The 10,400-nt window shown below is 42.3% G+C and overlaps 1 protein-coding gene across 2 annotated transcripts in view; it reads left to right on the top strand.

The window, feature by feature from the left end:
* The first annotated feature begins 757 nt into the window (after nucleotides 1–757).
* Nucleotides 758–10,400, top strand: part of LOC135558607 (chromodomain-helicase-DNA-binding protein 7-like) — a 117,077-nt gene continuing 107,434 nt past the window's right edge. For both annotated transcript variants that reach the window (XM_064992536.1, XM_064992535.1), the window contains exon 1: nucleotides 758–995. The gene's annotated coding sequence lies outside the window, so the exon portion shown is untranslated. The remainder of the gene's footprint in view (nucleotides 996–10,400) is intronic.

The following is a 10,400-nucleotide window of genomic DNA, read 5'->3' as shown; positions in this document are numbered from 1 at the left end:
CGCAAAGGACTTGCGGGTTACTTACCCGATGATTCCTCTGTAGTGTTCATCAAGGATGAGACCTTCACACAAGTGTGGAATACATATTTCTTCATTTTGATATATTTCTATCCAAAATGGTTGCACATGTTTAGCTTTTAACTTCGCAAAATGCAAGGACTCGAACTACTCTGAAATCCTCAGGTTGGCCCTGTGCGTGCCCAAGGGGCCAGGTAGAATAGGCTCTCAGGCTCGGTAGAAGAGCAAGTGTCAATTTGAATCGTGAACTTGCATGATGTCCATCTCTAATAATCATAATTATTAATCTGCAGTTCACGTGGAATTATTATGAAAGTCATAATCGGTGACGAACTGATGCTCCAAACAAATAAAACCATCCACTCATTTCAGTTGATACAGTTCCATTTCAATTGGGAACATGTTTTGAACTCGTTTTGAACCTGTATGAGCTTTTAGAATACCATAATCATTTGAGGTTTATAATTTATAGACGTCATTATCCCATGCCAAGTTCCAGTTGATAATTTGAGAATCAATTGGAGCAATTTAAAAGCAAGTTGATGTCCACACTGCATGTATGAATAACTCCCATAACCCTACGCCAAAATAAGAAATGAAAAGGTGCAGCTTTAATCGCATCTACTATGTTACAAGAACTGAAAAATAAAGCGCACATTCGTCACAGCCCAGCAGGGTCATTCACGCGCACGCATGTTTATCCATTGGAGCCATGAACGCGCCCCCTGCCCGTAGAAGGTGAGAGAGTAACTGGAAGAGACGACTCGAGTACGCGACTGCAGGGATCGATCGGATTAAACTCGAATTGAGTGAAATTAATACAAAGGAGAAAACGAGCCGGTGAAGACGGGATACCGACTCGCAGAACATTATAAGATAACTTGAATTTCGTAATTTGTTAACGGACCCGAAAGGATTGTACTGGAGATACTAACGGGAGTTAATTTGAGAAACCCTGAATTGACCAAGCTTGTTGGGTAAGCGAGCAATGATTTTTTTTGAATGGTTGAATTCCGTAGTCGCTCTATATCCCATTTGTTCACATGGTAAATTAGTTGTGTGTTACTCTTACCTGTAAGTAACCCATGTAATGTTATAGAACGGGTTTTCCCACTTACAATCGACTTTTAATCCACCATGCAAGTTTGTTTGGAAACTGACTTTTGGTCTATTCAGCGAATTACTGTAAACGCAGTTTATTCTGGAAAGTATATGAGAATGGGATACAATAATTTCCCAACAGAAGTTACTGCAGGTCCGTAAACTACCATGCTGAAACGCTAACTACAGTTAGCAAGTTTAACTCGCCTTCCGCAAAGAGCCCAATAGTTTTTTTTTCACTAGGTGAAGAATATTATCTAGCCAACACGATGAGATCTCGATAAGCAGACAATGTGAACAACTTGTTGAATTTGGAAACCTTTTGAATTGGTTTTATTTATGTATAATACAATAGGCAATGGTGAGTTCGTTAGCTTGGGTTAGCTAGCTAATTGTGTGTTCAGCTAGTGAGACACGAGGTGGCTCAAATGTAGTTAGAGGTGAGTCGGTGGCCGAGCTGAATTATTTAATACTGTAGGTTGCTAGCGCAAAGGATATTCCCTGGGTGCACACTAGCTATAAACTATATATTTTTTAATGCGGCATACCACACAGCTGGATTTTGATACATAGTCCAGACAGAAGTCCAATTTACATTTCTTAAATTGAGTTCATTCACATGGTATTTAACTTGCTAATGACGAAAAAAAAAAAGTAGCCTGTCGTTTTTATTGGACGATGAATATGGACAAGGGGGTTGCTTGAGGATAGACGGTCATCCCTGTTTAGCCATGTTTTTTTACTCTCCCTTTATCTATATATCATTGTTAAAGTACATTGACTATATTCATTGGATATGGTTCGGGATTATTATACTTTAGTAGGGAATAACTAGGCGAGCTCTGGGTTTCCGTCAGCTGTGTGATGGCCTTAATTAGCTTGCTGCTAGCTAGTTGGAAGTGGCCCCATTGTTGAGTGGAGAAGTTGAGCCTGTAGCCAACATTCGAGCACTGCATCATCGCCCTCGTTGTCTTGCTGCTAGCCCAATGGCTAATCCTGTGCCGGTGGACTCCACCGATGGCGGTTGTTGCTAGTCGAAAAAAAACCTGCACAAACATTTTCCTGCGGTGCCACTTTGATCAACAGCAAGCGATGGTTGCAGTTTTAATGCGTTTCCGCATTTTAACGTTTAAAGGGGCTTGTTTATCATAAACATTGGATCTGGGTGAACTTAGAATAACTACACTTGTTACCATCGGTTCATCCATGTATTTTAGATTAAAAAGCACCTGCCGCTGTATAGTTCCTGGCTGTATTTCTAAGTGCGAGATGACCATTATTTTCCCGAACGCGTCGGTCTTCTCTCCATTGTTTTGTAATCAGTCAACCAGCATAATGGGTCGCCAGCAACTACAGACGTGACTACTTTCAACCTTTCATAACAGAACGAAAACGAACTGTTATTTAAAAAAAACTGTGCACATAAGAAAAAAACACACTTTTATTGAACGACCAGGCTAGCTACGTGTTCACAGATAATAGAGCATCCCATGAAATACTACCCCACCTTCCGCGAATTCTCTAACCTAAGATGGCAGCTTTTAAAGTCAGTGGGGTCACTCAGCCAACAGATAAGAGGTCCCGGGTATGTCGGGCGGAAGAGATGTTTTTAACTATTGTGGCTTCCACCATAGCCTGCCCCTTCTTGTGGTTGTTGAGGTACTTTATTCGACTGCCTTATATAGCTGCGTTAACTTCATGAAGTGGTCGGGTATGAAGTGTGGTGGGGTTCTTTTGAACAAACGTTTTTAGCAATGGTACCAGTGTTGAGTTCAGCTTTCTTTGATGCCCAACTGTTAAAGTTTTTGCAAAAATATATATTTATTTGACGACAAAATCCAAGGCCCTGTCAGAGTTCAAGATCATTTGAAGGATTATGACCATGGAATTTCTGAATCCACCTAGCACAAGTGTAGGAAAATTGCATACAGTACTTTGGGATTGATCTCTACTACCTAATATTTGTATGATATTGTGCCAGTTCATCCATCTTTAGACTAGGGAGAAACTGTGGTCCGGCAAGATGTATGCGAGATCAGATTTTAAGATCTGTGGTGTCAGTATTTAAAACAAAAAAGAAACATGACTCAAAACCCATGTCACCTGTGGCTCAGTTGGTAGAGCATAGGATTGTGGGTTCGATTCCCACAGGGGACCCGTATGAAAATGTATGCACTCACTAACTACTGTAAGTCACTCCGGATAAGAACGTCTGCTAAATTACTAAAATGTAAAAATAGATGCAACTACAGGATCCTAACAAGCATACACTGTCGATGCCTAGGGGCCACGCTGGAGAAACTAAACTTAAAATGCAAAGATGGAGAGTTGAGGGGAGGCCAAGAGGAAACAGATACATTGTTTCCCTCTTGACATAGTGAACACTAGGGACCCTTGTAAACAGTTCCATGTTGTTTTTTTTCTGTGAAAATTAGCATTGTTTAGCAGCGGCCCCCCCCCCTCCCTCCCCGTTTTTATGGTGTAGAGCAGTGGTTCCAAAACTTTTTCTAGTCCTGTACCCCTTCGAACATTCAACCTCCAGCTGCGTGCCTTCTCTAGCACCAGGGACAGAGCACTCTCAAATGTGTTTTGCCATTGCTCTTTAAGCATCTTACATAAAACCTTATTTGTTCATCAAATTGTGAATAACTCACCACAGGTTAATGAGAATGGTGTGTTTGAAAGGATGCACAGAACTCTGCAATAATTTTCCACACAGTATATGCCTGTATTTAGTTTTCATGCTGGTGTGGGGGCTGAGAATCCACTCTCACATAGGTATATGGTTGCAAAGGGCATCAGTGTCTTATTAACAGTGCAATTTACCAAGGCAAGAAACTTTGAGCGCAGCCCTGTCCAGAAATCTGCATCTTTACTCCTACTGGTTTCAGTTGCTGGTTCAAACTACTACTCTGGCTTAATCAGGACTTAAATGGTTCTATAAAGACAGTTTTAAGACTCTCAACTGAGTCTTTGTATGAATGCTATGGACACTGTCTGTGTGGATTATCACATCTGACCACTTATTATTGCTGCCATTTTGTTTAGGTATGTGGTGGCGGTTGTTGCTCCTGTCAGTGGAAGAAGCTTCGCATGGTTCTCTCATCATACTCCTCTCCCCCAGGCCTCCCTTTGCTCCTCTGCCTCTCCTCTCCTCCGAGGTTAGCAGGAGGGCTGTGCTGGCCTCGTGTGCCTGGAAAACAAGCAACCCCCCCCTCTTCACCCATCTGTCTACCTCTAGTAGTGGTGAAGCAGCAGGAACCCAAATCTATCTGAAGTGAAGCCTAGCCAGCCCCCAAGCCTTGCTTGTGTGTCACAGTACCTTTCTTCTGAACAGAATGTGTTTAAAGATTGGCCACAGCTGATTAGATTGTATTATTCACTCTGCTCACCTTTGTATGGCTCCTGCGAGGCAGCTTTAGTCAAATCTGTATTTCTAGATGCCCCATTTTCATCCAGTAGCATCATCTAGTTATGACAGAAGTAGAAGGTATTTCCCTCTGTCCATTCATTAGGTGGCCTTTTCTCTCAGTCCTCATCCTCTTATTCAAACCATGGCACAGTCACAGCTGCGATTCAGTGTAGTGCTTAAGTGTCAGTGTCTGAAGGATAATTCATCTCAAGATAGCCTAGAGGAGATTTAAATACATCAGTCAGGGTAGCATCTCACTAAATTAGTGTAAAGTAGGTCCTTCCTAGGCATTGATTTGAAATGATAGTATGATCATATACACTCGGTGTACAAAACATTAGAGGAACTTTCTAAAATTGAGCCCGCCCGCCGGCAGAACAGCCTCAAACTCGTCAGGGCATGGACACCACAAGGTGTTGAAAGCTTTCCACGGGGATGTTGACACTATCCATGCTGACTCCAATGCTTGTCATAGTTGTGTCAAGTTGGCTGGATGTCCTTTGGGTGGTGGAGCATTCTTGAAACACAGGAAACTGTTTAGTATGAAAAACCCAGCAGCGCTGCAGTTCTTGAAACTCAAACCTGTGCGCCTGGCACCTACTACCACACCCCGTTCAAAGGCACTTAAATCAAGTCTTGTCCATTCACCCTCTGGATGGCACACATACACAATCCATGTCTCAAGGCTTTCATACCCTTCTTTAACCTGTCCTCTCTTCCATCTACACTGATTTGAAGTGGATTTAACAAGTGGCATCAGTAAGGGATCATAGCTTTCACCTGGTCAGCCTAAATCATGGAAAGAGCTGGTGTTCCTAATGTACACTCAGTGTAGGTGAAGGCAATACGGCTAAAGACAACAAGGGCTCGCGTTGACCTGTCCAGGGCTATCAGTGCAGCGGTAGAAAAGGAGACACCATTCATGACTTGAGTCCTACCGCATGAGTGGGGTGAAGTTGCCCCTACACCTCGCCCCTAAGGCGAGTTTTGTGTTCTGTCGGAAGGGCCTCAGGAAATACAGTCAGAAATCATTTGCCCTGAGGGAGCGTGTCATAAAACCAATAGGTTAAAGGCATCCATCCGCCGCATGCTTCCAATCTGAAACAGTTCGGAAGAGTTTGTATAAATGAATTACAGTATTTTGTGATGTTTTGGACTTTGGCTGTTCGGGGACACACTTTTCTCTAAATACAAGCTGAATTTCAGAGCCGAAGTCTACGCCCCCCTCGTTGGTGATTGGGCAACAGTAGGGATTCTTCAATCGTCTCATTCAATGAGATATACCTTGTTTTCAATGCACATTTTCTAATTGAAAAATACTGCACCAAACATCTTAGATGGTTGATGTTAGACGAAGATCTCCCCTTCAAAAATGTTAATTAATGACAGCTTTGCGTACTTTTAGTTTCATTTTAACTTTTGTGGGGAGAGTATACTGGCTACGGCATCTCAATATGAACAAACAAGCACACTTGTTCGGCTAGCAAATTTTGGCTAGGCGCCAGCCAAACTGAAGCATGCTGACGTCTTAAACCCACCTGGAGGCTTCAGCTTTTAACTACATTGGTAGCCCCTGCACCACCTCCCACCCAGTCACACTCACAGCCACTGACTGAATACTTTCAGCATGGTTGGGTTGGTGGTCTCTCTGAAAAATGATTTAGCTCTCTGGGAGGCCCGGGAATCCTGTAATTAATTCTTCTTAATGGAAGGATAGAGGTTTTGTGATTTAACTGTTCACCATGGAAACTGTTAAACTTATAGTAAGACCAACTTTGAACATGGTATTTGGTGCAAATTGAATGTTAAACTTATAGTAAGACCAACTTTGAACATGGTATTTGGTGCAAATTGAATTGCTCAATAGTCAGAGGCTAGTAGTAGAATTAAATTCTACTGTATCTTAGTCTAGGCTGCTCTGACATTGCTCGTCCATATATTTATATATTCTTAATTCCATTCCTTTACTTAGATTTGTATATTTTTGTGAATTTGTTAGATATTACTTGTTACATATTCCTGCCCTGTTGGAGCTAGAAACACAAGCATTTTGCTACGCCTGACAACATCTGCTAAACATGTGACCAATAAAATTTGATTAGTAATCTCAACATTAAAAAATGTGCTGGAGCAAACTTGGGATACATTTTTAGTATGACCCAGCCCATTTTTTAATTTGTTATTTACGTATAACCTGTAAATGCACTCTAAGCACATCATTCTGGATGATTTGCAAACAAGATTCTTCCAGGAAAAATGGCACACAACTACAGTACAGTTTGGGGGATTGTTTCAGACTGAATTTATGGAGGAACAAGTTAATGAATTGAGCCATTCATACAAACATTCCCTCAATGCCGCGGACTCCAGACAGAAAAAGATAACCTCCAAAGCTGAACTTCTTCTCTCCCCACGTCTTTCCTCTTAACTTCGTCTCTCTCTCGCTCTTCCCCTGGCTCTCTGTCATTTCTTTCTGCTGAGCCAGACATCCCTGACAGGAAGTTAAAGCCCCCCCCCCCCCCCCTTTATTCCCACACGCCATTGTCAAGGCCACATGCATGGCTGCCGCCCCCAGGCCTGCTACGGGCCAGCCCAAAAGCCCCAGGGGTGAGTGGTTAGGGGGAGCTGCAGCAGGTCCCTCTGCCGGTGGGCAGTCAGTCAGACGAGATGTGCCAAAGAGGAAGGCAAGGTGCCGCCATTCCCTGGGAGTCAAGTTCTGCTGAATATATTACTGACGACCTTTTGTATTCCCCAGAATACTCTTGACCAGGGAAAGGCCTCGGAGTTGGACAGTGATTTTTTTCCCCGGGAGATATTAAGCCCACATGTTTAAAGCGGAGAGCAGATTGCATAAACAGAACTCCTTCCTGTTTTACCCCTCCCTGCTGTAGACAACTGAAAGTCCATTAACCTCTTAAATGTAATGGCAACATTTAGATTTCTGCCTAAATAGACATGCTATTCATGTGTAATTACTTGATTCTGACAATGAAAAACTGGGTTTATTTGGAAAGAAGAAATCTAGGCGATTATGAGGAAATGCTCAGAAAACAGAAGTTATATAGTTCAGAATACACAAGATCAAGCACACACAAAAAAAAAATGAAAGTCATCTTTATTTGAAAGGCTATAAGTGAATTTTAACGACTAGACCTGGAAATGTATCAGACGGCTTCCACAACGTGAACAATATCAGAAAAAAAGGATTGATAGACCTAACAACTTGAAATGGGCAGATGTTTTAGTAAGTGGTGTCAGGTGTGTTCGCGGGATGTACCCAAATGTCCCTAAACCTCTCCAAAGTGCTCTTATATCTGTAAATTAGATAATTACATATTTGCATTCCCTAAATGCTATTTGTTCAGCATAGAAACTATTTCTGCCATACCAACCTCTCTCAAACATTGGAGAGGTTGATGTCCCCCGACACCACCACAAAGTGCCTGAATGTTTGGCCTAGGCATATCCTGTTTGGCCTAGGCATATCCTGTTTGGCCTAGGCCTATCCAACAAAAACATTAGAAATGCTATGTATGTATGTATATAAAAAAAAGTCTTATCGAACACACACTTGGTTACACGTGTCCTTCTCAAAAATATAAATAAGCTGAACTATTTACAAATGTCATTTGTGTTAGTTTTACATTCCAGGTGTAGATTAGCTTTCCCTTTCACCATAGCTTGTGCCTGTCGTGATTGTCTTTGAAGCAGTCCCTCTGCCAGGAAACAAAAGGCGTACTGGTATTTCACCCCTTCTTTCCCCATGTGTTTTTTGCAAAACTTGCAGTTCTTCCTTTTGGCATGTGTGTTGGATGATGATGCTGACCTTGAGTGGGGGGTCTTGTGAGGTTGCTTTGGGCCCCCATTTCAGCCATTTCCAACACCAGCTGCTCTCGGAAGGCCAACTGGGAGAGAGGGGTTTAGACCTTTTGCTTTGGACATCTGCTTGTGGAGAATGAAAACATTTACTGTAGCAATGTCCACAAAGTGGTAAAAACAAAGTCTTATACCACTTCCTGGTCTGGTGGAGGACCTGGTTGCAGCCTATCAGAGCACCAAATAGGTTGACAACCCCCATGCTGGCATTGTAGTCCTTCACAGGAACTGGGACATTCTTTCTCACCCATGTCCCATTGGTATTTTTCACCCTCCTTGAGACATGGTCATTATTGAATACCTCATGCTGTGTGGTAAGCATGGTTACTTCCCTAGTGTCCTTCTATTTAACACAAAACGGCATGTTAGTCCTGACCCAACGTATGGCCCCCCTCGCTGCTGTCTTTGTGATTTTGTTTGCCTTGGACTTGGGGAAACCAGTTCTGTCAGGGGCTTGTGGCACCATTTGTCCTATTTTATTTTTCAAGGGGTCTATGAAAAGTGGATGTAGAACCATCAGATAGGATGATTGACACAGCAGTGAGGGACTGAAGACCTTGACCGGCAGGGGGGGGCTTGCTGGGGAGGGGTGGCTCCCGAACGTCATCATTCAAATCCTCTGCATCCTGAATAAAATAAAGGGATATATTGTTGTAAGACACATAATTACAGTTGACTCAATTTACAAAACGACATTGCTGTAAAGTAAAAACACAAGCCTAAACTATATCTGTACAGTGACTCACACAGAAGGTGTGAAGCACACATACAATGTAAACAGTAACACTGTCTCCAAAGGCAGAGGTGAGAACCACAAATAGTGGCCATGAGAGTGTAGTGGCCTCTCCAAAGTTACAAGGATGAAACAGTGAACTAATATGAAACAGACAATAACTACTTTGGAATTATTTAACATTGAAATGATTTGTTACAAAGGCCTAATGTAAACTAAAAGTACAAAAACAGACAACTTATAAAAACAAAATACATTAAATTAGCAATATAAAGTCAAATATTTTTTCTTATAGGTCTTAGTGGATCCAATCCTTCTAGAAAGCAATCTTCGTTGGTCGTGTCGAAATCCTCATGATCTGTGGAGTCCCGTCTTTTGGTGTTTATCAATGTATTCCGTGTTTATGCTTCAGAGCGCTAACTGAAATGTAGATAGCAGCCATCTTGAAATGAGGTCATCGTCTCGACCTGCCCTTATATATTCGTATGCCCTTATATATTCGTATGCCCATATATATTCGTATGCCCATATATTGTAGAAAGTCACACAAGATTTTGAAGGCACAGATCAATAACCAAGATACCCTGCTTTTGCAGATAGGGGCTACCATTGTCATACCAGACTGAATTGAATAGAAAAATCAAATAGGGTCCCCAAATATGGGGACTTTACATTTAAGAGAAAGGCAGCTGTGTGAAATAACCAGATTCCCCCCATGCAAATAACAGCCCAAACATTCTGCTCAACCCTCCCTGCTCACATCTATTCACATTCTCACACTGTGCGATTAGCCACAACAGGCATCCCTACCCTCCTTGTGGGGGGTAGTAGTAGAGAGAGTTTAGTAGATTGGGGAGGGAGGGGGTTAGGATATATAAAATCAGTGACAAGGTGTGCCTCTAGAGGGCTGGCCTCTCGCTGGGGCATGATGTGCCACCTGTACTCCGAGGGCTCTCAAGGCTGAGGGAGGGAGACACCCCAGTTGGTTATACCAGGCCAGTCCACAGGGACACCACTGAATCAGATAGCCCCAGATTAGTGGGACCAAGACATTGAGAGCTCTGAGGCATTTTACTAATATTTTTTGTGTAATTCGATGTCTAAAAATAGGACCCCTGTGACCATTACTTTTGAAATAGAAGCGTGGTTAGCTTTTGGAAGTTACAATGGCAGTGTTCAAGTTTATTCAATTGGGACTGCTTTAAGTAGGCTATACATAAAAGAGAGCAGACAGTTGAGTATGACAATTAATCTTGAAAT

This window comes from Oncorhynchus masou, chromosome 17 (assembly GCF_036934945.1).
Source record: "Oncorhynchus masou masou isolate Uvic2021 chromosome 17, UVic_Omas_1.1, whole genome shotgun sequence".
Classification (NCBI taxonomy): domain Eukaryota; kingdom Metazoa; phylum Chordata; class Actinopteri; order Salmoniformes; family Salmonidae; genus Oncorhynchus; species Oncorhynchus masou.
The sequence above is the reverse complement of the archived record's forward strand: the minus strand, read 5'-3'. Positions and strand labels throughout refer to the sequence as shown.